This window comes from Pogona vitticeps, chromosome 2 (genome assembly GCF_051106095.1).
Source record: "Pogona vitticeps strain Pit_001003342236 chromosome 2, PviZW2.1, whole genome shotgun sequence".
Taxonomy (NCBI): domain Eukaryota; kingdom Metazoa; phylum Chordata; class Lepidosauria; order Squamata; family Agamidae; genus Pogona; species Pogona vitticeps.
Window position 1 is genome coordinate 38,215,657 of NC_135784.1, and position 27,943 is coordinate 38,243,599.

Genomic DNA, 27,943 nt, shown 5'->3' on the forward strand with positions numbered 1-27,943 from the left:
ATTTATTTATTTATTTATTTATTTATTTATTTATTTATTTATTTATTTATACCCCGCCTATCTGGTTACTGTAACCACTCTAGGCGGCTTACAACACAAAATATAAAACAGATATATATGTATGAAATAGTTTACACAATTAGGAAAATTTTCTACAAGATGAGAGGTTATTTGATTAAAATCTGCCTGCGGCCTGAACTTGAACTTCAGTGACAAGGTTGCAGCCAACAAGCTCCTTGGAAATAAGAGTGCTCATCAAGCAGCGAGGTCTCCTAAAAACCATGAAGCCTTGATGTTTGGTTCAAATACTTGCAGCTAGTCTTGGTGTGGGGCTCCAAGGAGTAGTTTATTTAAACTTTCTCATCTATCTCACTGCTGAAAAAACCACAGACCGCATTTTTGTGTAATGGAATTAACTGGCTGGTGAAATTTGCCTGTTCTTACTTTGTGTACTAATCTCTGTGAAGAAATAAAAAGGAAAAAAGAGAAAACGACTAGAGGAAGGAAAGCAAGTGTCTCACACACACACACCAGTTCCTCTGTTTGTTCTTCCACATAACCCAGGTTCACTTTCGGGTATGACATTTATCTTTCAACCCTTTTTCTGTTGCCACCAGAGGATTTATTCCTCACTCTACTGCATCAAATATGACTCTTAAATCACAGTTCTCCAATATAACAATGTTTATTTATGTGTTTATCAGTAAATCATATAAAGTAAATCATGGATGGTCTTATTTTATTCATTCAATAACTTGTGCTTTGGTAACATTTATATTTGCTTAGGTAGAATCATGTTAATCAAGGTATTTATTCATTTCTTGTCTTGTTCTCTATCTCTCTATTCATCTTTAACACAAGGCTGGTCCTAACTGCTTCTCTCTAACTGATATCCCCAATTGAAGTTCCTAACTCTAACTTCTAGCCTCTAACTCATCCCTAGCTGATCTTTAACTGTCTTCCATTCCTCGTATATTTCCTTAGTTCCGCCTCTTCAACCATTGGCTCCTGAATCAGGGTTCCATTGTGATGGACAGGAGTGGTTACTGCCCTGTCCGTCACAACAAGATATTAAGAGCTAAAACAAACAAACAAACAACTTCTTCATAAAAAGGAGATGCTGCCTGTGTGTTTGAGGAGCACAAAGGCTGCAGTTTCATTGGGAAAGAACTAAGCATGGGCTAGGCAGGTTAACAACCTGCTGCCTCTCAGTAGAGCATGAGTTCCCAACTTTCTTCAACTTCTTAATTGTGTCAGTAAAAACTATCTATTGCATGTAGTACCACATTATGCCACTGAGTGCCAGAATCTCCCTCATCAAGCAATAAAAAGCTGAGGCAAGCCTGCCAGATTTATTTCTCCATAAGCCCTCTAGGCAGCTCCATTTGATGCTTTTCTCTGCAGGGCTCCTGAACCATTCAAATAATTCAGAGAGATGGAGGGAGGAAGAGAGAGGGTGAATATTGCTGCTTGGCAAGCATAAGGAGCATGTTGACAAGCAGGAAATGCCAAATGAACACTTGAGTAGAAGAAAAGGAAGACATCAAGAAAAATGTGGAGGAGGGGAGAAGAATAAGATCAGAGGAAAAGAGAAAGAACACTTCACATTGCCTGGAAATAAGCCTGCGGGCAAGCCTGGGATAGCTATTTTTGAAAAGGGGCTCCATGTGGTCCACGGCAGGCTTCCATGTCCTCGGTATATGGATTTTTTTTGCCAAACATTACTTCCTGAAGCATTTGACACCAAGAAGCTGACTCTGCTCAACATACTAGAACTTTGTGGGGAGAAGATGGCAGAATTGCTTGCCTGAGAGAAGTTTGTGTGTTGGAGTATGTTCCCCAAAGCACCAGCCATAAAGCCTAGACATCTGCAGTGGTGGCATGGATAACAAGGGGACCCCTGGGGTGTTTATCTCATGTTATTTGGCTTTTAAAGCACATTGTTTGGTTCTAATAAATTAAAATCTGTCTTCAGCATGGAGTTACTGGGTAGCAGGCTTTCCTAATCGGGTTACTGGGTAGCAGGCTTTCCTAATCGTGCCTACCGCAATGGCCCCTCTCCCAGTTCTCGAAGAAGCCGTCTTGTTTCCATATTTGCAGGCACTATAACATTCCTTGCAGATTTTGAGTATTACAATACAAGAACCAGCACAATCTGCAAAATAAGGGGGGGGAGGAGGGACTTTGGATAGTTCTGAGATACAGGAAGCTCATTAAAAATGGGCAAGATACAGGGCTTTAGCTGAAATCCTGAAAAGGAAAACAAAATTGAAAAGGGATTTTAAAGAGGAAAACCCCAAGCTTTTAAAAATGACGTCTTCTCTATCACAATTCTGCTTTTACAATTTCTTTGTACAAGAGAAGCCTTTGTTTGTTTTTCTCTGGCAAACAAATATCGGTGAATGCCAAACTGCACTATTATCTGGGTAGCTTCGTGAGCTAAGCAACTGTCTGTGGAGCCAACAGGCTGGGAGTCCAATCCCCCAGTGTCTGTCCCAGGAGAAAAAAAATCCAACCTCTGTGGCCTTGGGCAAGCTGTGGAGTCCAAGAGCATCTTCAGAAGAAGGGAATGGTTAACCACTTCTACGTACTCTCTATATAGAAAACCCTGGAAAAGGTCAGAATTGACTTGATGGACCATAACTCTTGCCTGCCCTTATTTATCCAAGTTGTGCAAACATGTCTGATATCTGTTTGAAAATCAAAACCTGCCTAGAAGGTCCCGCAGATTCTTCCCAAAGGATCCTATATTTCTTTGTATGCTAACTATTTATCTGGTGTTCAAAGCCTCTTTTTGCCATGTTTCACCTACGCACAACAGAGTGGGGCACAATCTCACTGGGCCAAGACTTCCGTTTAACTCCAAGTCCTGCAGCTTCAATATACAACCTGAATGATTTCTGGATTTTTCTGTTCCAACTCTTTCCCACACCTCTGTGACACCCACCCTGATGTGCAGTCCTCTAGGCTAGTGGTCCCCAACCTAGGGCCTCCAGATGTTCTTAGACTACAACTCCCAGAAGCCTTCACCACCACCTCTGCTGGCCAGGATTTCTGGGAGTTGAAGTCCAAGAACATCTGGAGGCCCAAGTTTGGGGACCACTGCTCTAGGCCTCCAAAGCGTGCATTTTCATTCTATTTTATTGGTCCAGTAAATGTATTGCTCATCCCTGATTTTAAAAGACCCATTACACATATATTGCTATAAGAGGCTAGATTTAGCTCTTCTGGCCATCTTTGATTCTTGCAGTTCAATTTTAACACTGCAGTCCTTGTTGAAAGGAAAATTGTTGAAACTTATGTAGATATTTTAACGCATGCATTTACTTAGAATAAATATATTAGTTAGCTTACAGCTATACCCACTTTCTTTCATCTTGTACTGTATTTTTAAGAGAACATTTTTGTGTACAAAACTGTTCTTTCTCAGCCTCTTAGCTGTTTATGCATAAGTAACATTAAAACATTAAGATCTATCTTCAGAAGAAATACCTGTTAGCTTTAGTACACATAAATATCACCAATATGTTGTGGCAACTGATATTTATTACTTCCTGGATTCCCACCTTTTCTTTACCCTTTGCTGGGATCATCAATTCTATAATCCATCTTGTTTTTACCACTTTCATCGATCATCATCTCCGGCCTCTTTTATGAACAAACCAGCTACAGGTTGGCGGAGTGGGGGAGATGTCATTCCATGTCAAGAAACAGTGCTAGCAACCGAACTGTAAGATGTTTCATTTGCCAAGCAATCTGAAGATTAGCCTTAAACCACCAAATAAGCTTCATTGATCCAGGCACGGCGAGATATCCATTCAATAAGAAGCGTTTAGCAAAGTTTTCCATTTGTAAAGACTTCCTGTAAATTAAGGCTCAGCGAGGGTGTGCTGTAAACATGTCATGTCACATCAGATGGCACTTGTGGGAAAAGCTTCTTAATTCTTCAGAGAAAACAGCTGAGGCCCCCCAAGTGAAATGTGTTAAATGGAGATACAACAAGGTGATTTGTAGGGTTGCCAGAAAAGGATTGGAGGGAACTGGGAGTAAGAGATGCTGGAGAGATTTCAGAAGGCATTCAATCATTTGAGCTGTATTTCTGGCAAGGCTGTGACACTGGATTGACAGAAATACCTCATGTTCCAGAACTTGTGCAGACATTCTGTGACTAAGCGGAGAAGGGACGATTGTGACTGCAGTCAATGGCCTCATCCCTTCACCTTTCTTGATAATCCACATTTGGAGTAACATATCTGTCCCCACCCACCCCATCTAAAAACATATTGGGATGGATGGTCATGGATTCCCTATACCAGAGATTGCAAAACTATTGATTTGGTTTGAGAGGGGGAACTATAACTCCCATGATCCATCACCATTGGCCACATTACCTAGGGTTTCTGGGAATTGAAGCCCATAGCGTTTGGTAAGCTAAAAGATACCCATTGCTGTCATATAAGAGGAGATCTGACCTTTATACATATGTATACATTCCAAATCCCGTTCTCAAACCAAATAGCAACTGAATTATCCAGTTTCATCCTGAACAAAGTTTGCCAGGCTTGTCCCATAAGTCTGTTTAAGAATGTTAATTCTTAAATGTGTTAACCTAATTTTTCTTTTTGGCTAGCTTTTGAGCTCTGAGCTGTTTATGTATTTATATATATAACAGGAATGGAGATCTTTCCATAATGTGTTCTCATAGGTAAGATAATGTTCAAACAATATTTTCACTAAAGAGTAAGATTTTGAGCATTCTTTTGCATTTTTAACATCTGGAGATATTTGGAGTGGTTTTTGCACAACAACAACAAAAGGGAAGAGAGAAACAAAAGATAAATAACCTTGTATTTTGTGCAAAAATCCAGAGCTTTATGCATAATGTACGGCTTTTTGTGTCCATAACTTTGGGGTGGGAGCATTGCTGTTATTGACAGAACAAATCCTAACCTCACAGCAGTTGTTGTTTTTTTCCCAACAGGGCATCTGAACACATTTGTCAAAGAAAAAACTATGTGACAATTACTTGCTACTTTAATATGTAATATTATTTCTTAAATTACAGTGCTCTGAGTTTTAACATTCTTGGGAATGATAATCTTATTCTGGTACTTGTAGAGGAAAGTTATGTCTGTGTGTTTGCAAATCAGCCTTGGTGCCAAGCTGGAGAAGGCTGTCTATATAGACCCAGAAGGTCTAATCTGGGATAAAAGAGCTCACTATATTCCTGAGATAAAATGCAGTTTGATGACTTTCAATGTGAAGGATAGTCAATTTCCTTGGCTCTAACAGACGGGTAAAAATATGTGTACATCAAAAGCTAATCCTTTTTTAAAAATAGATATCTCTGTTCATTGATTAGAGTTACCATTAAATATTGATAAGCAATCTATTGTTCCATTGTCACCTTGGGTTTTTTCACCTGTCCTGTAGCAACTGGATATTCAACAAAATGCAGTTGTTTGAAAGCACCTTCATGAAGGGCATCTATCAACAACTCACACTCAAGGAGCAAGGTACAGATGAGATGGAGAAGACACTTTATTTTGTTCATTCACCTACTGCAGCTGAATATCAGGAAAAACTTCTTAACTATTAGAACAGTATGACAATGGAACCAATTACCTTGGGAGGTGGTTAGCACTCCAGTGCTGGAGGCACTCAAGAGAAAACTGGACAATGATCTGTCAAATTTGGTTTGATGTGGATTGAGCAGGGGGTTGGACATGATGGCCTTATAGATTCTGATTCCATTATTTTATGATTCTATGAACAATCCCAGAGCATCGCTCCAGCCAGCATACAATACATTTTTACACCAGCAAATCATATCTCAATGGGAAATTCATTCATTCATTCATTCATTCATTCATTCATTCATTCATTCATTCATTCATTCATTCATTCATTCATTCATTCATTCATTCATTCATAATATTCTTATTCCACCTTTCTTCTTCAAAGGATATATGGTGGAAAGAGACATGTTATGCACCAAATTTGTTTAGACTACAGCAGGTCAAAATAAGTTGACACTGTTAGCCTGAAAGCAGGACTTTTGCAAGTGCTGAAATATAACTTTTGATCCAAAAACAAGCTTTTCTCACCTCCTGCATCTTGCAGATCAGGTTGCCTTGTTTTGTGACTGGGAGGTGAACACAGGCTTCATTTGCGCATGTGATTGCAAGGTTCTAGGAACATACCATTGCTGGAGATCACCTGTGCTATCAGCTCTTAATTACCAGCTCAATGTCTTTTTAGTTTCACCCAGACACACCGACCAACCACAGCGTCCCATATGAAATGGACCCAGGCTTAGGATCAGCCTCACCACCTCAGATGCAGTGGAAGATACAACCAGGGTAGCATCTTGTTCTTTGTCAATGTTCCAGCCTGAAAGCTTGAAATAAGAAAGTTACCTGCGCACCGCTTTCCAAATGCTTCCAATGAATTGTGTAGCCAGGTCTGAAAAGTTGACAGAAGACTAGCAGTAAAATTGAACATACGGTTCATTTATCTAAACTGAAGCAGCTGGAGAAGCAACACAAGTTTGATGGATGCCTGTGGTATTTGCTAGATAACGATGGCTCCAGCTGTAGACACACTTACCTGGCAGGGCATGCTCTTTTCTGACTAGACATCTATGAGTCTGCACATGAAAGATTCCAATGTTTCATTGGGTACAAATATAGCAAACCAAATGTTCAACACCGGAATTTGAGCTGATACCTTGAGAATGATATGACACAGTGCTGCGAAAGGTTTGAAAAAGATTGTTCAATGTAACACATATATTAAGCTTTTTCAACACTGTTTCCAAATTTTCTTGGCAATACTGAAAGCCCCAGTACAATATTTTCAGTTGGTCTCTCCAGGAAGAGGAGGAATATGTGGCTTTGTTTCTCCTGAAAGAAGCACTATTTATTTTCTTGTATGATAAAATGTTGAATTTTGTTGTTGTTGAATCTTGGGGGAGTCACACTGGAGAAGACCTGAGGAATCAGAAATTGAAAGAGAGAAATAAAAATTCACCTTTGGAATAACTAGAATTGATATAAGTAGGGGGAAAAAAACACAAATGTGCCCTTAGATATCTCTAACCTGTGTTTGAGTAAATGTTATTTAACTAACTGTGCCAATGACTTATAACCAGATAGTCAGATACGTATCTGCCATGTGGACTGTGATCCATTTCTGGTATCATCTTAGACGCTTAATACATTTGTCATTTGTGCTACTTCTATTTTTTAAAAAAGTATGAACAGTTCTGTTATACTTTTTAATATTTATGTGGTGCAAACAGTTAAGAAGTGATTTCATTTGTCAGCAACAGTGGTGGAGAGAGTTCTGATAACCATGATAGAGTAGCAAAAAAAAAAAGTTAACTATAGGTTTGTCTACACCAGTCCTTTTGGTGTGGGTGGTATGGGTTGGTGCAGCCTAAATAGGGTTGCCTGAGGTCAGGGGAGGATCAATATGCTATTTGGCATGATCCTCACATCCAACAGTATATCGACCTAAAGCAACCTTCCAGCTCCTTCTGAGGTCAATTGGATGCTTCCACTGTTCCTCTAAGGAGGGATATGGGAAGTGAAATGATTATTTTTGCCTTCTGCTGTACCATCACTGATGCACTGAAACACTTCTATTAAATTACTTTTTTTCCTTGCCTTGTGTATGTGGTGCCAAGTGAGAAACTGCTTGCAGATGTGGTTTCAATCAGCATTTCACACAAAAGGGATTTCTTTAAAAAAAAGAATCATCTAAGTGATTTAGTAGCCTGCTTCTGTTAAAAAAATAGTCTACTTATCATAACATTTTAATTTATTTTTAATGTTACCTATATTTCATATGTTTATAATTTGAATTGTGCAACACTGATATGACAAAAGAAAGGGCAACAAAAATAATAATTTCATTTTCCCTGCCTCTCCACAGAGGAGCAGAGGAAATTTTCAATTTGCTGATATCATAAAGCATCCCACTTATTAAGCCACTTAATGACACCAGACACTTGGCAGTTTTGACAGCAGTAGGGCTTGATTTTAGTTCATTTCCAGCAATTGCGCATGCTAGGAATGGACGAAATTAGACCTCACCAGCCCACATGAAAACAGTAGAAGCTCCTTACAGGGGTTTTAAAAGGTGCTCTGGGGCAAATTGATCTACTCTAGCAATTATGCCATGTGGTCACTGGAAAAAATAATGATTAGAATTACTGCATATAGTACGCCTGGGGATGAACTTTACTTGAGACCGAGGAGAACTGCTAAAGAAATAGAGAAATAAACAGGAAGTGTTCAGTTTAGTTATTGTCTAGTTACATCCCCATTTGGATTACTGTAACACACTCTGTAGGGACGTGGTGAAAACCGCAGAAGCCTCTGTGATGCAAGGTTAGAAGACCTGCAGTCGTAAGATCAAATCCACGTGACAGAGTGAGCTTCCGTTACTTGTCCCAGCTCCTGCCAACCTAGCAGCTTGAAAGCATGCAAATGTGAGTGGACAAATAGGTACCACCACGGTGGGAAGGTAACGGCATTCCCTGTCTAGTCACTCTGGCCATATGACCACGGAAACTGTCTATGGACAAACGCTGGCTCTATGGCTTGGAGATGGGGATGAGCACTGCGCCCTAGAGTTAGACACGACTGGACTAAATGTCAAGGGGAACTTTTACCTAACACACTCTGTGTAAGGCTGCCTTCAAAAAACTTGAACTGGTTCAAAATGCTGCAGCCAAGCTGCTGCACATCTAACAATTACAACATTCCCGATTAGACATAGCTGGAAAAAAGTTAATAAAATTTCAGGAAATTTTGTCCAGACCAGATTGAAGCCTTTACTGGTTAACCTGATTTAAGGTCTATGGGGTACATCAACTCTTAAAACTGAGATTCAAAACAGATTCCCTCTAGTAACACCCTATGTTCTGCCAGCACAACCACATGGCATAACATTACTAGGAAATTATTTAAAATGGCTAATAGAGCAAAATTTAACAGCAGTCCAATTTGGCCCGTTGCACATAGATCAAATATCAAACCAGATGCTGGAAAGCTCAAATCAGATTCTGGAAATATTATTTGAGGGTTACAACTCCTGGAATCCCCTTGTTGGAATCCCCCTCCTCACAAACTTTTCCAAGCTCTGGACAGAATTTCACTATAATCCTAATAATATGAACTCCGTAGTTGACCCTGTGCTCAAATCCCATTGATTTTGGTAACATGTAAGGAGACCTCTATTTTTTGTTTGCCCTTTTTGCTTGCCCTTCCGCTTTAACTGCTCTGTTTCTAGAGCTTTGTTAATTGCAAACCAAAGCAAACTTCATCTCATTTATAGTGGCCCAAAGAAATATTGCTGCCTGAAGCACAGCAACAAATGGTGCCTCAGACCCACGTCCACCTGAAGATGCATAGTAGACAAAATAAGCCATTTTATTTTGGCCCCTACAGCAGAAAATCTCATAACTACCTCTCGTCATCCCTAGTAGTGTGTGTGTGTGTGTGTGGTGTGTCATCAAGTCAGGACCAACGTATAGAACCTCTAATAGGTCTTTCAAGGTAAATGAAATATTTAATGAGTGGTTTTACCAGTTCCACTCCTCCAGTGAATTTCCATGGCCCAAGTGGGGATTTGAACCCTGTTTTCCAGAGTTCTAGTTCATCAATCTATCCACTACACCACAATGGGAATCCTCATCCCTAGCACTAAAAATACAATCATAGTAGTAGAAATTGCTCGCAATGTTTGGTCCGTTAATGCTAGCTAAGGCAGCTGTATCTCTCAGCCAAATGGTAAAGACTTTCATGGATGTCTCCTTACAACGAATATCAAAGTATTGTGCTCATTTTGTCATGTTTTATGCTACAAATCCAAGATGTTATGCTCCCCTACACTAGTGTGTATTGACATATGTAACTCAGGCTCCCTAGTTATCATTCTCCACCCCCACAATATTTTCATATTCATTCAGATCTTTCATAGTTAATAACTTATTCTTAGCTTAATTCAGAGTCAAATGATGTTTTTTTTAAAAAGAACCCTTCACTTTATGCATTATTGTCAAGAAACACTATTATGGATTTCAATTCATACCTTAATGGCAAGTGTCATTGTTACTCAGATTATTAATATACAGAAAATGCTGTATTACAATTCTGTGAGAGGTAAATTTCCTCATGTTTTTGTATGTATTTTTTAAAAAAAAACACATGCAATAATGGACTTACATTGACTGTTAAGTGGCTGAAACAAGCTGTGGAAATTCTTAGAGGCACTGGAAAGGGCGATAATCAAAATACTGTGTTTCCCTGAAAATAAGACAGGGTCTTATATTATTTTTTGCTCCAAAAAACGCAGTAGGGCTTATTTTCAGGGGATGCTGTATATTTTTTTCATGTACAGCAATCTACATTTATTCACATACAGTCATATTATCTTCCAGTTGCTGCACAATGCTGCACAATGGTGGAGGGCGGGGTTTTACTTAACGGGGGCTTATTTTTTGGGGTAGGGCTTATATTACAAGCATCCTGAAAAATCATACAAGGGCTTATTTTCAGGTTAGGTCTCATTTTGGAGGGAAACAGGGTAGTGCTCTTACAGGAATCACATTTAATATTGTGAGACATTGGCAAATGAAAATAGAGAGTGAGTTGGTCAAGTATTTCAGTCATATGGGAGAAGTTAATACAAAAAAGAACAACCATCTTGACGTATGTGCCTTCTGGGAGGAATACAATCAGCAGTATGTAGTTCAGAGAAGAGTATTCAGCTAAAAAAAAATACTTTGGAATAATTTTCTCATAGAGTTGAGGTGGTAAGCTACATTTTCCTCCTTTAAAAAAATCCGTATTTTTCTTACACCTGATCAATGAGACTTTCTGTCAGCCTTGCGATAAATATTACTTCTGATGATTAGAGTTAAAAACAAGCTGTCTAATGCTACCAAAGACTTTGCCAATCCCAACTACTGTTTTACTAGACAGTGAGATTCCAAACATTAAATGCACAATCAAAAGTTTGTGTCTACAAATAAAGATGACAAATCTGGAACCTGTTCTACCAGTCAATAGGGCAACCCCCTTAATAAGAAGAGAGTCACCATAAGTCAGATTTGATTTGACAGTGTGTAATTGTTATTAATATATTCCAGTAGACTGTACAACTCCACTTTATTTAATTTTAATGGACTAAACATTGATAGCTATGGATGGAGACTCTCTGTGTACTTGTTTCTGCAGTCCTTACTTTGCTACAGTGGGCAGCATAGCACTAGACGTTCCATCTGTTGCCTTCTGTGGCTTTCAGTATTTCAGAGACATCTTCCGTGCATTTTGAAATCTATCCTCACTGCACATAGAGCAGTGTTTCCCAACCTGTTTCAAGTCAAGAGTCCCTTTTATAATAGCCAAGTAACCAGCGACCCCAGCCCAACCTGGCCACATTTGCATAAAGAGACATTTCCACGGGGTAAAGAAGACACATTAAAATAGATTTTTTTTTTAGAATATAATTCTAACCTAATATACTAATATTACTAGAATAATACATAATTATTGGATGCTGTAAATCAGACTTGTCCAACCCGCGGCCCAGGTCAGCTCGTAATGCGGCCCAGTGCAATTTTTTATTTTTAAAGAAATTCCCAAGTTTCAAGTTACACTGCCGGCGCTTGCGGTCGGAATGTGGCCAGGGCATGTCACAACAGTAGAGGGGGAGGGAGGGAAGGAAGGAGTGGGAGGGGACGGGGGGGCTGCATGACTGCATTACGCCATCCCCATCAATAGGTGGAGCCCTTCCCGGCCCCATAAAGCCGCCGGAGTCAAAGCTGGCAGCCTCTGCTCTCTGAGATCGCAGCTGCCGGTAAGCGCGCTTGGAGAGGGGCTGCGGAGGATGGCTAGGGCTGCCCCCCCATGTGACCCAAACCAAATGTATGTGCGGCCCAAACCAAATTTTCATCTTCTAATGTGGCCCAGGGAAGGTGAAAGGTTGGACACCCCTGATGTAAATCTTCCTCTACCAGATAATATTTGAGAAGGGGAAAAGCCAATATAGTTTAATTTACTCTTTTGGGTGTGGAAACAACCCTCCCTTCATGTCTTCTCCTCCCCCTCCAAAAGCCATAAACATTTCCCCCACAGGTCCCCATTCCTGCCTCAGCCATTTTTTCCTCCCTCACCTTTTTTACCCCACTTGCCTTCCTCTTTGATGACTCAGGCAGGGCCCAGAGGCATCTCCCTGCCCAGGTCCCCTCTGCTTTCACTGCACTGCCATCATCACACCCAGAAGAGCAGGAGAGTCAGATGGAGCAAAAGATGCCACTGCTGCAGCAGCAACCACTTTTCAATCCTGCTGCCATCTTGGGTGTCAGTGTTCCCAGTGTGTCCCGCACACTTGTATCATTCAGGTCTCTTTGAGCTGGGCTAATGCTAGGGTCCAAAGGGCTGACATCAGTCCTCCAAAGGTTAATGTGAGAGAAACAAGCAAGAGCAGCTTTTTCCAAAGGGGTAGGAGTGATGCGCATGCATAAAAGGAAAATCTGCTCAAAGAGGTACAGAAATAACTAAGACCTCTAGATTGCCTTTTATAATAAATTTATATTAAATTCATATTAAATTTATCTATCTGTGGGCCAAGAGGATTCAAATAAAACAGTGTATTGTATACCATATTTAATATGATAAATATAAAAATAATTGCAACTAAAAATACCCGTGGCAACTGCTCAGAAAACACTTCACAACCCCCTTGGAGGTCACAACCCCCAGATTAGGAATCCAAGGTGTAGAGGAAGGAGCATCACTCTGTTTCAAAACACATGTTTTTCATTCAGAAGGTCTTGGGCATCAAAGAATGGGGGAAATGGGTTTTTAATTTTGTTTTCTTAGGAGAGTTGCTTTGTTTTGATTGGGATTGTTCGATTGGACCATCCAGATCATGGGTTGCTCAAGGCTAGCATTGCAGAAACCTATATGTGGGACAGGAAGCAACAGTTAGAACTGGATATGGAACAACTGAGTGGTTCAAAATTGGGAAAGGAGTACGGCAAGGCTGTATATTGTCCCCCAGCTTATTTAACTTATATGCAGAATACATCATGCGGAAGGCTGGACTGGAAGAAACCCAAGCCGGAATTAAGATTGCCGGAAGAAATATCAACAACCTCCGATATGCAGATGATACCACTCTGATGGCAGAAAGTGAGGAGGAATTAAAGAACCTTGTAATGAGAGTGAAAGAGGAGAGTGCAAAAAACGGTCTGAAACTCAACATCAAAAAAACTAAGATCATGGCCACTGGTCCCATCACCTCCTGGGAAATAGAAGGGGAAGATATGGAGGCAGTGTCAAATTTTATCTTCCTGGGCTCCATGATCACTGCAGATGCAGACAGCAGCCCTGAAATTAAAAGGCGCCTTCTTCTTGGGAGGAAAGCGATGACGAATCTTGACAGCATCTTGAAAAGCAGAGACATCACCTTGCCAACAAAAGTCCGAATAGTCAAAGCTATGGTTTTTCCTGTCATGATGTATGGAAGTGAGAGCTGGACCATAAAGAAAGCAGACCGCCGAAGAATTGATGCCTTTGAATTGTGGTGCTGGAGGAGGCTCTTGAGAATCCCCTGGACTGCAAGGAGAACAAACCTATCAGTTCTAAAGGAAATCAACCCTGAATGCTCACTTGAAGGACAGATCCTGAAGCTGAGGCTCCAGTACTTTGGCCATCTCATGAGAAGAAAAGAGTCCTTGGAAAAAACCTTGATGTTGGGAAAGTGTGATGGCAAGAGGAGGAGGGGACGACCGAGGATGAGATGGCTGGACAGTGTCTGCGAAGCAACCAACATGAACCTGACACAACTCCGGGAGGCAGTAGAAGACAGGAGGGCCTGGCGTGCTCTGGTCCATGGGGTCACGAAGAGTCGGACATGACTAAACGACTAAACACACAGCATTGCAGAGTTTTGGGGAGGGAGTGTTTGTTTTGTGTGTGATGAAAACATCCTGACTAGATCTGGGAACTTCGGTATATATAATTAAATTAGTATTCCAAGATGAAGATGACACACTTATAAAATCAGTATGGAGTTGTGTTGGTACTATCAGACTATACCCCAGGAGATGTAGAGTCCATGGTCTTTTCCCATCTTTACAGGATGACAGGGTGTTCACTGAATATTCCATCACCCAGAATCGAAGTACACAACACCTGCTTTGCCAGGGAGAATAAATACTCAGAAAAACAGCAGTCTCAATATCATAAAAGCTAGAGACCAAATACAGTGGCACTCAAGGCAAACAAAAGTCAACTGAAGAAAAATTGAGAGCAAGCTAATGGCGTAGAGGAAGGTAGGAATATAATTCTCCATGTAACACAATCTTTTTTTCAAGTGATGATGAATCTTGGTTTGGTTGTAGGTCTAACCCCAATGGTCATTTGAGGTAATTTCCATAGTGAAAAATAAATGCAACCATGGGGTCCATGTGTGATATCCAGAAACAAGGGTGGGTAGTCTCTTCAATGAACCACTCAAAGATAATGACAGGCAAGTTCTTGGGTCCATAGAACTTCTTTTTGTCCTGGACACTGAGAAGCTATTTTAGCAGTCAAAGTAAGATACTGCCCACTACTGTTTTTGGATTTTGCTCCTGATGGGGATTGGTACTGTACCAAAATCTGTCTTCCAGTTCCCCAAGCTTTTTTTTTTCTACATGAAAAATGTCTTATTCTCTGGACTCTTTAATAGTTCTTTCAGTGCTGTTTCCGGTCTTTCCTTATCATGGTTAGATGATTGCAGGTCTTACGTATTTTTTTTTCCATCTGCCTCCTGGCTGTTGATGCTTTCTGAACTGAAAAAGTCCTGAAGGAGTATAGCTACCACTTAACATCTTCTTTTGCACTTTAATAAAAATGGAGAAAGGCAAGGAAATTGCTAGTGAAGTGCTCATACCATGAAATACAGGATATTGAGACACATTCCTCAGCCACCTAATAAGGTAAGCTCAAGAACTTCCAATTTCAGGCATGAAAATTTATCCAAAATGTTAATTTATGTTTAATTGGGTTTTAAAAAAAAAGCAAAAAAAATTTCTATGAAATTGAATAAGAAAGGTTAAGGAAGAAAATTTTGGTATAGTACTTCTTGTTACCTCAGCATTTTTCCTGAGTATTAAACAAGCCTATGTTCCTTGCTTAACCACAACTTGAAAACGAAATCCTTATAAATCTAATGGATAAGAAAGATAAGATACAATTAAACCTTTTTGTTGTTGCTTTTATGCAGTCATTGCAGAGAGAGACAATGGGTACATTGTCTTATCTGTCAACTCTCAGATAAGACAAGTTTTAGTTGTTGTGGGTTTTTTGGGCTCTTTGGCCGTGTTCTAAAGGTTGTTCTTCCTGATTTTCACCAGTCTCTGTGGCCGGCATCGTCAGAGGACAGCAGTCTGAAGATACCGGCCACAGAGACTCACGAAACATCAGGAAGAACAATCTTCAGAACACGGCCAAAGAGCCCGAAAAACCCACAACAACCATTAGATGTTGGCCATGAAAGCCTTCGCAAAGACAAGTTTTTTTCCATCTTAACAACAAGGAAGCCTAAGGAAAAAATTGCCCTTCCAGATAAGTCTACTACAGTATTGTTGCGGGTTGTTATCTGCTACATTTCAAAACTTCAGGGATTGGGAAGGAAGGAAGGAAGGAAGGAAGGAAGGAAGGAAGGAAGGAAGGAAGGAAGGAAGGAAGGAAGGAAGGAAGGAAGGAAGGAATCTGTGGCATAACTGTTATCCATATAGACATGTGGCCTGTCAAACAAAGTATTAGCCTTTGTTAAAGTTTATGATATATTGTTCTACTTTTGGCTGCCTAGATTACTGTGAAAAAGTTTTCATTCAAAATTTTTTGGGCGGGAGCTGAAAATAACATTTCTTAATGAATATTTATTTATGTAATTTTTTTAGCCCACCACCCAACAAAAAAATGTTATCCAAGGCATCTTAAAATAACATATTATTTACCATTGTGCTTAAAATCTGCAAGAGAAATAAAAAGGGATTGGAAATAAGAAGGAGAAGAAACTGAAACTGAAACCAGTTCATAGTTAAGAATTTCTCCTAATAACCAGCTGGTAGAAAACAGTTTGAAGAGAAGAGGAAGAAAAACATCCAGAACACCAATGATTCTTAGTTCTTCCTTCTGCTGCAGACTGAGGAACTCTTGATGAAGTAAGGAGTACAGCTCAGAGAGGTTATTTTTCTAGGATACATTTCTTAGAATTTCCTAGTCAACAAAGTCAATGGTCATGTTGTCTGGGCAAATCCTGCAAACTGTAATCAAGAAGAAGAAGAAGAAGAAGAAGAAGAAGAAGAAGAAGAAGAAGAAGAAGAACTGTTCCCAGGCTCTGGTGAGAAGCCTGGCAGAGCTGGATTCTCTGCTGAGTTGATATCGGGTAAAATCCCGACCCAATCTGAATGTTCTCCTTCGATGTGAACAACACGTGCCAGAATACACTTGGGTTACATGTAAAACTAGTTCTGACAAATAGCGAACCATGTCATGCAGAGGAAATACATACTACAAAGAGAATATATTCAGGTGTTTTAATATCAATGTAAGGAAGGAACCGAGATTATCATGGTTCCGGATTCATACATCCAAGTATAATTATATCACATTCACAGTTTTGCCTGTTTTCTGCAAGGGCATATTAGTGTTAAAGGATCAAGATTACACTTGTATGTTTCCAATAAAAATATAATTTCTCCCCATAAATTCATAAACAATATTTATTATTAATGTTTGCTGCTTTTTGGAAATAAAAATTAGCTGTATGTTTCAATATTGTCTATGATCTGATGTCTTAAGTATGGTGCTACAGTATATCCTGCAATTTAAATCTAGTACTTCTATATATACATTTCATTTCATTCTTAGGAGATACAGTAAACAATTGCTTTCATTCTTCTTTTGGCATCCATCCTGCCATGTAACACTAGGATGGGGTTCTTCCTACCCGAGGCCCCAGATGGCAGGAGATTACGTTAGGCAAAATTTAAGGTTCCATTTCCTGAAATAAACTCTGTGTGGGCAGATGGCTGAGCTCACTGATTGTTTATTACAGGAAGAAGGGCTAAATGGGCTTGTGCTATTCAATATGTCACACAAAGTCTGGCTGCCTAACGTAAAATCAATTCGTCTATGAATCATTTCCCATCGCACTGATCCACCACAATGCTCAATGCAATGAGGTCAATAGAAGATCGTAGATTGAAATAGACAGGTAGAGATATCAAGACATATACATAAAAAGAAGTGTAAATTTACAACCATGAACCAGACGAGGCTCTAAGAGGACCCCATTAGGAACATTAGGTAGGAAGTACAATCACCACTTGCATAAATATAAAAAAGAATTACTTCTAAAGAAAACCAAAGTTCTGGGGGAGGGTGTGAAAATGGCAATATATACTCATGAATTCTAATTTAAATTTCTAATACAGTAGAACTATTGGACATCTTAACTTAGTGGAAGAATATGAGCCAGTCCCAAAGCTGGACGAGCAACTTGTCCTCCCTTTTTATGGTTCATCTTTAAACTGGTGTCTGGCTGGGTGGCTTTTCAGACAAACAACTACCCTCCATGGACAGGTGTCCATGCTACCAGGGAGGATCAGCAGAATCATTCCATGGGATGTACCTCGATGATACTCAGCCAATTTACTACTCTTACATTTCCAGCTGGCAGTGTTGCAAATGTTGAAGCGGAGCAGTGTTCTTCATAGGAATGCCAAAGTCACTCTTCCCTTTCTCTCTTGATGCAGGGAGAAAGGGTGGTTGCTTAACATCTGTCTTCTCTTGCTTTATCCTGCGGATACAACATTGTGCCTTGGGGTGTGCTGGAGCACCTCATGCAGAGCCAGGGGGCAGGGGTTTAATTCCCCACTGCACATCCGAGGAGAAGAGCCAGTCTTAGGAGAGTTCCATGTTCCAAGAGTGCTATCAAAAAGAGGGACTGGTGAACCACTTCTAACTACTTTATACCTGGGAAACCCTGTGAAGGTTCCACTGGACAGCACACAGCGATTATTATTAGACGTTTACAGTGAGAAACAAGAAATAATCAATGGCTGAAATCCCATTGCTTAGCATAGCGATTAGCACTAGAGTAAGGCCCATTTGAAGTAGTGGAATTTACAGAATTGACTCATAAAAGCCCCACTGATTCAATGGGCCGACTTTTAGCTGCAACTTACTATGCTCGGCAACAGGATTTCAGCTGATGTCGGCTTTCTAAATCCCTAGGTGAAATGTTCCATCCTTTATTACCAATGGGTTTGTCTGGACCCTTGGTCTCTCTGCATCAACCGAGCAATCTAAAACCCTTTATATGGTACGTGTGGGTTTTAATTGAGCAGAAGAGCGCAATATAGTCGCTATATATTTCTCACAGTCCATTGCACAGTAAATATATATACAGTGGTGCCTCACATAGCGAGGTTAATCCATTCCGGATTAACCTTCGCTATGCTGAAGCATCGTTGAACGGGGCAGGGAATTCCATTGGAACGCATTAAACATGGTTTAATGCGTTCCAAATAGGCTGAATACTCACCGTTCAGCGATGCTTCTTAATGGCCGGCAGCCATTTTCGCGCCCTCGCCTCGCTTAATGAGGGCACGAAAACGCTGAGCGTGGCCATTTTGGGCCATTTCTGGGCTTCCGGCGGCTATTTTGGCTGCCGAACAGCTGATCGTCGGGCTTCGTTTTGCGAAGATCGGTAAGCAAAACGCTTACCGGTCTTCGCAAAGCGAATTTTGCCCTATTAGAAAAACGTTGAGCGATCGCATTAGCGATCCGAAAAAAAGGACCGCTATGCAATTTTGTCGTTATACGGTGTGCTCGTTAAGCGAGGCACCACTGTATATAAAAAGGAGGCCATCATTAAAAACAAGAAAGATGCAGCCTCAGGCTTTAAGAAAGGGCTGGAATTAAAACATGCCTTGTGCACAAAAAATTTTTTTTAAAAAGGGGGTGGAGGAGGGGGTGGAAGCCACCAAGAAAAACTGAAATAATTTCACATGTCCTGAAAAACCTCAGAAAAGGCAGTCTTTCCACAGCTGCTACACCAGTAGAACCCTAAGAGAGTTCCTTACCAAAGTTCCAGGAGAGTGGGCGGGTGGGTTATTGGCTACTGAGAAGTTCAATGACAAGCTGAAATTGGAGAAGACAACACCTTCAGCAATGGGTAGGTATATCAGTGGAGTAACAAGGAAAACGGAAAGAATGGAAGAAATGGCAGTAGACAAGTGAACATGCCAGCATTCCCTTTGTAGCAATAGTTAGGGCTAGATGCAAATTCATACCCCTAGCAGAACACTTTACCCCCAAATTCCAGGGGCGCCCACTCTCCAAATTACAAGCTATCTATGTCCGAGGGCTACCTGTTATTTCCTTAGTGATTTCTGACTGTGAGGGGAAAGGCCATGTAAAACTCTTGTCCCTACTGCTTCCATTTCACTTGTTATAAAACACCAAGTTTCATTTGGTGAAGGATGTTACGAATAAGTTGTTATACCTATACAAAGCTGCAAACAAAACATTACTGTAATTCCTAATTAACTTTGGGATCAAATACATATCATTAGGGTCCTCTGGAAGAGATCCTTTCATTTTCCTTCTAGGGTCTGAATGTGCTATTTGCAGGAGATTCCAGCATCCTTCAAATTCTACAGAGTGAATAAAAAAGAACTCTTCCAGAAATAAACTTTGCACAAGCGTGCACTTATCTCTGACGTTTCCCTCATTGTGGGAAGGATGGCAAGTGTTTTGAGCTAACTTGGTGGGGTAACTTACAGATAATGGGGTTGGGGTGTAAAGAATAGTCAGTCAATGTTATATTCACATCAGGGTAGGGTGTCCCAACAAGACACATCGGCAAGGCACTTCCAAACCTCATGAAATTCCTTACCTTTGAGAAGTCAAGCATTGATATATCTGTACACGAACAGAGGCTGGTTATTGAAAATGAGGTAAACAGACACTCCTGGGTTTCTAATCCTTAAAAATCCATGCAACAAAGCAGCAGCCCTTCTCATTCTGTGCATTTGTATCTGCCATTTGCCTGGTCTTGCTGAAATGATGCCAAAAATTAGAGAAAAATGCCCTTTCATTTGTTGTTCTCTTATTGAGAGCACAACCAAATATTTACTGTCTCATACAGCTAGGTGAATAATTTTGTAGTTGTACACTGCCATGTGTAGCAAGGTAAAACATCACTAGGTAAAACATGCCCTCACAGTACTTGAATGAAGCAGGTTCAGGTGCTAGAAGACGTTAGTAGTGATCCCAATGTTAAAAACCACATTGTTTCTCTATAAATGTTCACTGATGTTCATTTCTTAGGGGTGAATCTCTGTGGTCAAGAAGGTTACGTATGCAACCACCTGCACGTGTACCTTCCCTGGCTTTGTCACCCTCATCTAATGAGCGGATGTCAGAGCAGAGCCAGGGAGACCAGTTTGCCTATCGGCCTGGGATCAGTGGCAGAGTCCTGTTACCACTTTCAACAGTCAGAACCCTTCATAAAAATAATATACAGTGTGCCTCGCTAGCTGATGATAATCCGTTCCACTGAAATCGCTGTTTAGCAAAATCATCGTCTAGCGAAAAGCATTTCCTCATTGGAATGCATTGAAACCTGTTTAATGCGTTCCAATGGGGAAGAATCATCATTGTCTAGCGATCAGCCATAGGAAAGCTGCTTTGGGAACCGCCGATCAGCTGTTTAAATAGCTGTCTTGCGAAGCGTAGGTCCCAAAAACACCCGTTTTGCGAGTGTGGAGGGAGCTGTTAAAATCGTCGTCTAGCGAAAATCGGTTTGCGAAGCAGAGACCAAACATTGTCCAACGAAATTCCTCCATAGGAATCACTGTTTTGCGAATCGCTATAGTGATCGCAAAAAGTCAATGTCTAGCGAAAAAACTGTCATGTGGGGTAACTATCTAGTGAGGCACCACTGTACTTGCTTGTCACGTTCCCGCCTGTCCCTTGGTTGTTTCACCAAGCAAAGGGCACAAGTCACGTGTCATGTCGCTGCCACCAGTTGATTACATCAACATTGTTTATTATTAATGACAGAGGTCCAGGCAATGTGTAATTTTAAAAAAAACCAAATAGAATTTTTTTTTATTACAGGTGATGAAGGTACAGTCAATGTCATTAATTCTTTAAAAAAAACACATCCTACTTCATCCACCCTCAATCGCCAAGCCTCTCTCTCCACTCCCAAACTCTCAATTTACAAATCCTCCCATCTCCCCCTCCTGCAGAGACTCTTATATCTGGTGGCTCTGCCTCTACAGCAATCTCATTGGTACATGCAGGTAGCCCACTAATATTCATGATCTGGGCAGACGCCACAGTGCTACCGTTGTAGGGTAACTCTGGAGTTTTGGCTTCATTTGCCAAATCAGTTGGACTGCCCACCTTCACAGCATGAGACAAAAGTCTTTCTAATCACCTCTTCCCTGAATCTTTTCCATTGAAGGTTCCTCATAGTCATCTAGATCAGTGGTTCTTAACCTTTTTGAAAGAAACGTCCCCTTGAGCCATTGAGGAAGTTATCATTGCCCCCCTCCCTGAGGTGATGATATCTTACCTACCTACCTACCTACCTACCTACCTAGTCTACCTCCCCACCCGGGTGCAAGGCAGCGCTTCACGGGGTGAGGATGAGAACCCAAGAGACCCTTTCCTTCCACCCGATCCACACTCAGTGCTCCCCTAAAGGAGAAAGGCGAGACGTGGCAGATAGAAAGAGTTGGATCATCTGGCGGCAGCAGCAACACTGGCGGCTGCAGTCATCTTCACAGGTTTGGCTCACTCCAGCGCCCCCCTACCGCCCCCTTCTGTTCTTTCGCCCCCACACCACCCCTTTTCGTTCTATCGCCCCCCTGAAAAATGAAATCGCCCCCTGGGGGGCATTATTGCCCACGTTAAGAACCACTGATCTAGATATTTCCTCAAGACAAAACAATATACTGTGTGCAATGCATGTTTTTGTTTTCTTTCTCTGTACTGTGGTCCATGTTTGGGAAAACTCCCAGCAAATTTTGTACTGGACAACAGCATAGTAATTTGTGAAATAACATTCTCCACCATGACCTTACCTTTCAGCTCCACTTTCATTATCATCTTCCCCCATCGTTTTCGTTGCATCAGACTCCAAATGTAATTTGGTGGTCTCCCCTTTGGAGAGTCTTGATCATCTGTGATGCTTTCTTTTTTGAGTGAGCCAGAATAGAGAGAGATATATCAAAGTGAAACCAAAGCAGGTTGAAAGAAATGGCATGTCTTGAGGCTACTTTTCTATTTCTTCATTTTTATTTCTATTTCTACATCTTCAATATGAGAGCACTGTTCTTTGTTTTAATTAATTAGCAAATGACTGGCAGCTTCATTCATTCCTCAAAATTTATTTATTTTGTTTCATAACATTTATTTTCACAGCACAACTGTTGTATACACAGATTACTCAGCAGGAATTTTTCTGTTCAGGCCAGGAAACACAACAAACAGACAGAATCTTTAACAGACAGACAGAAGGAAGCACAACAAGCTTTGTACAATCTTCTGAGTAAAATTAATCTCGCTCATCAGTTTTTCACTCTTTCTTACCCTGCTGTGATTACTTTCCATGTGTTCACTTCACCTCCCTACCCTCACCCTCTCTGGCATATTATTTTTAGCATTATTTTGGTAATTCAAAATGATAGATACTCATAATGTTTAAAGACCCTTTCCTAGCTATGTTCAAGATCATTTGGCCCATCTAATTAAAAACAAGTTTATTCTGACAAGAAAAATAACACCAGATTGTTATTTATGTCCTTTCAGAAAAACTAGACATAAAAACTGGACAAGGATGAAAACTCTGGGTTTGAGTTAGGCTGCAAATGTCATGAGATTTGCTCTGATTAATCTGTGAGTCTATGGGAGGTGTTGTCATGAGGTAAGCAGTTGGGGCATGATGGTTAGGGACCTCAGGAACACTCTCCCCCTTCCTCAAACAAACAAACAAACAAACAAACAAACAAACAAACAAACAAACAAATAAATAAATAAATAAATAAATAAATAAATAAATAAATAAATAAATAAATAAATTTATTTATTCTCCATTTTTTTTATTTTTCTACCATGGAGTCATTGCATTGATATATTGATATACTAGTTTAGCATTAGATCACTTCTGCAGAGAAAAATATTTGCTATAAAAGAAACAATCACAATCAAGTATGAAGACTCTTGGGACAGAGTGTGTGAGGAAATTAGCATGGCTTTAAAAATAAAATAAGCTTCCTCTAATTACACAATGGATAAAATGGTGCAGTCAGGAACCTACAGAGCAGATTAGCTTCAAGTCTCCCTTAGTAGACCACCCCTTATTAGTTAACTTACCTCAGCTGGTACTTACTACAGTAATGAAAGAGAATAAAATGTTTCTGTTTACTTACTGTTCTTCACAAATAAAAGCAAACATAATATTTTGTAAAAATGTTATCTGGTTACTTTGACTGAGCTTTACTGGCAAACTAGCTTCCTTACTGACTGAGTGGTAACATATCTGACAGAACACTTAGCTCTGTCCAGTTTTGACAGATTGCATTGCTAACACTGACAGAACTTGGCAGGGGGAAAGTGGGGAGAAAATCTAAGGCAGAGAGAGAACTATAGGCTGTTACTGAATTGACTGACAGCCACCCCAGTCCAGAAAAGCCCTTCCCAGTCAAAACCACTTAAAGGTATCATATGTTGGTTGCAATATATCCAACAATTACTACATATGTTTCTGCAGTATGTGTGTTTTTGTATACATTATGAAGAACTTTGGAAAGCTGGCACTATGCTATGCAACGTTTTAAAAACCAAGCAGATTAGCAGCAAACCATAAAAGGAGCAGCAGAGGTGGGAACAGAGGAAGGGAGGAAGGAGGGCAAGCTCTGAAATGCGGGCTGCACCATATCCATGTGTGGACACTGGCTCCAAACTAATCTGTAGTCACTGTGTGATCACTAACTGTGAATTGAAACAAAAGATAGGTAGGTTGTGGATCAAGCCACTTCCCAGTGTAGTCACAGCCTTAGCTGAGCAGATTTCAGTACTATTTGCTTCCATCTTCATTCTGACAACAACCATACTGAAAATAGAAACAATACATACCTTTTAATATCTGAGGCAGATGTGGTGGTAATAAACTGCAAACTGAGTCACTTTGAGTCCTGTTTGTGGAGAGAAAGGTGTGATTTTAATCCAAAAAATAAATCAGAGGGGAAAAAAGTTAGAGTCTATTTCTGCTTTGACTTAGTGATTACAGGGCTGGAATTCTGTTTTGGAAACTTTGACTGGTTTTCCTCAGTCATTCATCCATAGGATCCTTCACCAAAGTGTGCCACTTTGACTAATATAAGGTTTATCTAGCTTTCCTGGTGAATAGCAATAGTCAATACCCAGGGTTCAATAGCCACACAAACTGACACAAAATGAACTTCTCATCCTTAGGTGTGGTGACTGATATAATCCATTTATCATGTTGGATGTTCGATTGAATTTCCACTCCAGTCAGCTTCCGTATGTGAAGCCCTGATAGGGGTCAGGGGTGGGAGTGAGTGAGTGAGTGAGTGAGTGAGTGAGTGAGTGAGTGAGTGAGTGAGTGAGTGAGTGAGTGAGTGAGTTTGTTTGTTTGTTTGTTTGTTTGTTTATTTGTTTGACTTTTATGCCGTCCCTCTGGCTGCCAAGTTTGATCTTTGCCTCAGGCAGCTACATATCTTAGGTTGGCCATGATCCTCTATCTTTTCATTTCACACCCACTTTTTTATATATTAAAAAGTTATCTTTCAAGATTTCCGGTGTAGCTATAGAAGGGGAAGAAAGGGTTAACTCAAAGAGTTAACTACATGTTGCTCTGATTTAAGTTGGGGGCTTCCTATGCCAACTTGCAAATCTGCATAATCATGTATTGTATGAAGAGACCCTTCCTTTTGTAGGTTTGGAAGTTGCTGGCACATTCTAAACTCCCTTCCTTTACACATTTTAAAAGTGCTGTAGGAATGATAGATTAGTGTGTTAACGGTGAAAGGAGGGGCGAGGGAAGGGAGTACAGAGGAAAGAGAAGAGTTTATTCCACTGAGGTGTATTCTTGTCATGTGTTCTGCCTCTTTCTCTGCCTCTTTCTCTTTCTTTCTTTCTCCTTCTCCCTTCCTTAGGTACCAGAACACATAATGCCTGCCTCTCCCTCCACCCACCCTACTTTTTTTTTCTTTTATGTTGGGAGCTGGCCTCCCAGATGTACAAGACTTACGGAGCTGAGCAGCTGCCTTGCTAACAAATGACAATATTGCCAGCAATTCCTCCAATTAAACGGGGAGGTGGCGGCAGCAGCAGCAGCAACAACAACTGCTAGACATGTTAAAAGCACCACACACAAAAAAAAAACCCAAGGTATTTATCTTATTTTATTTACAGTAATAAGGTAGCTGTTGGACAGCCTCTAAGTGCAGTACAGTAAAATCAATAGAAAACAGAAATAAAATTCAGAAATAAAAACCAGCCAACCTGAATAGGGATCTAACCAGAATCAAAAGGCACTAGGAACGAAGGCAATCGTAATAGCTCAGCAATCGAACAATTATCTTTCTCTTTTCTTCCTCTCAGCTTGTTCCAGAACAAAATGGGACAGCTTCCAATTTAAAGGGGGCCACCCTTGAACCCTGTCTTTCTATTTATTATTGGCATGTGCTGACACCTTGTTTCCAAACTTAACAGTGACATGAATTAAGGTCCTATCAGGAAGAGCACTACGCAGGGCCTGCAAATTGGAAGTCATGGCTTCCTTATTTGAACCAATCCATCTCATGTTTTGTCTTCTTCTTTTCCTACTGCCTCCTACTCTTCCTAGCATTATTGTGCTTTCCACCAAATCTTGTCTTCTCCAGACATGTCCAAAATCATTTTAGTTTCTAGTGAAGTTCAGGCTTGATTTGATCAAGAACCCACCCCTTTGTCATTCTGGTGGTTCAAGGTTTCCATAAAGTTATCCTCCAAAGTCTCCTCAGATAGGTCAGTTTTTTCCTCTCAACTTTTTTTTAATTGTGCAGTTTCACATCCATACATACTAAACAAAAAAAATCACAGTATGTGGGTGAGATTGGCTTTGGTCTCTAGGCACAAACGCCTCGATCTTTTCTAGTTTCTTCATAGCTGCCCTTCCAAGTCTCAATCTTCTGTCAATTTTTTTGTTTGCAGTGACTATTTTGACTGAAGTTTGATTTCTTAATTGTCAATATTAAAGTTATGTACGTAATTATTCTGCAGTCATGATTTTTATCTTTGTAAGGTTCCATTGTAATCCCGTTTTGGCAAATTCTTCTTTAGCCTTCACCAATCATCATTTAAAGTCATTGCTGTTTTCTGCCAGTATTATGTATATGTAAATGTTTGCGCAACACAGAATGTGTATGTGAAAGAACATTATAATGTGTTTGCTAGGAACAGAATACCGTAACCTATATATATTTATTTATAGGTTATCATTTATAGGTTATAATTTATTTATTATAAAAAGCAAACACGTGTCTTAAATTATTAGTGTTTCTCCGACCACTCTTTCACTCACTCTTTCTTCATCTGAACCCAATACAGTGTTTAATGGAACACGTTTGGCACATAGATCTAATAGACGAGAATGCACCCTGTTTCATCTTCTGTTTCCTATTAAATAGTCTGTTTCCAGTGATATCTATGTATACGATTGTCTGTGAAATTGCCTGAAGCATGTATTTTCACAAAATCCTATGAGTCATTGCTCTGTTTCACTTCTGAGTTGTAGCCAAATTTTCAGATAATGTTTGGTTCTTTTTTAGTTTTTACTTGTGCATTCTATCACCATGATTATCAACATATCCTATTTTGGATGAGTGAGCAATTTTCTTCTGGACACTTACTGTACTTAAAAACCTTCCACGTCTTCCACTTCCTCTACTTCTCTTCAAGCCTAGTCTTAAGGGGCAAAAGCTTTCCATGAAATCTAACTGCTACTATTAGATCACATTTTTATTATACCCCTAGCTTCTTGTGCTATGTCATGCCTCACCATCAGATCCACACCATTCTTTTCTGAATTTTTCATTCCCAGAATAAAATACATTTGACATTATCTGAATTATTCTAGCTCCCTGCAAACAATGCTTATTTTCTTGTGTTACAGTTGCAAGCTTACTTTGACGCTTATTCCTCATAATATGATAAGACCTCAAATATTCCAGTTATATGCATCGCATAGCATCAGAGTTTTCTTTCACTTCTGTGCATATGAAGAACTACATGTCCTTTCAGCTTCAGTCCACTTGCTTCATTAGGAACAGCACTGTTCAGGCTTATCTCTTGATTTTCCTTTTTGACTGCCCTCTTCTGCTTCTTTACAATGATTATTATAATAGCCCTCTGTGTCTCTCTGTTATCATCTCTTTGTTCCTATGTACACGTTTCTGAAAAGTTTAGGATTCTGACTCTATCTCTGTCACCTTCTCTTTTCACTTTCTCCCTGCTATTAAGCATTTTAAGAGTTTTATCAATAAACTCCAGAGAGTCGCCATCATAATTCTACACTCAAAAAAGCAGCAATAAGAACACTATTAGAATTATCAGTTGAAAAAAAAATTATGAAATATGGGGCAAATTTTTGGAATATGTGCTAATAAGGGGGAAAAGGAAAGCTCCAAATCAAGAATCTATGCAGTTTTGGAGAAAAGGACAATAGAAGACGAAGAAGAAGAAGAAGAAGAAGAAGAAGAAGAAGAAGAAGAAGAAGAAGAAGAAGAAGAAGAAGAAGAAGAAGAAGAAGAAGAAGAAGAAGAAGAAGAAGAAGAAGAAGAAGATGG

At 40.1% G+C, this 27,943-nt stretch overlaps 1 long non-coding RNA gene across 1 annotated transcript; it reads right to left on the minus strand.

Moving 5' to 3' along the window:
- On the minus strand, positions 1–27,943 carry LOC140704100 (uncharacterized). The gene is made up of 4 exons (XR_012083222.2): positions 24,228–27,943; positions 22,175–22,285; positions 19,975–20,136; positions 1–6,992 (listed from the first exon to the last, which is right to left on the minus strand). It is a non-coding gene; the product is annotated as an uncharacterized LOC140704100 (long non-coding RNA).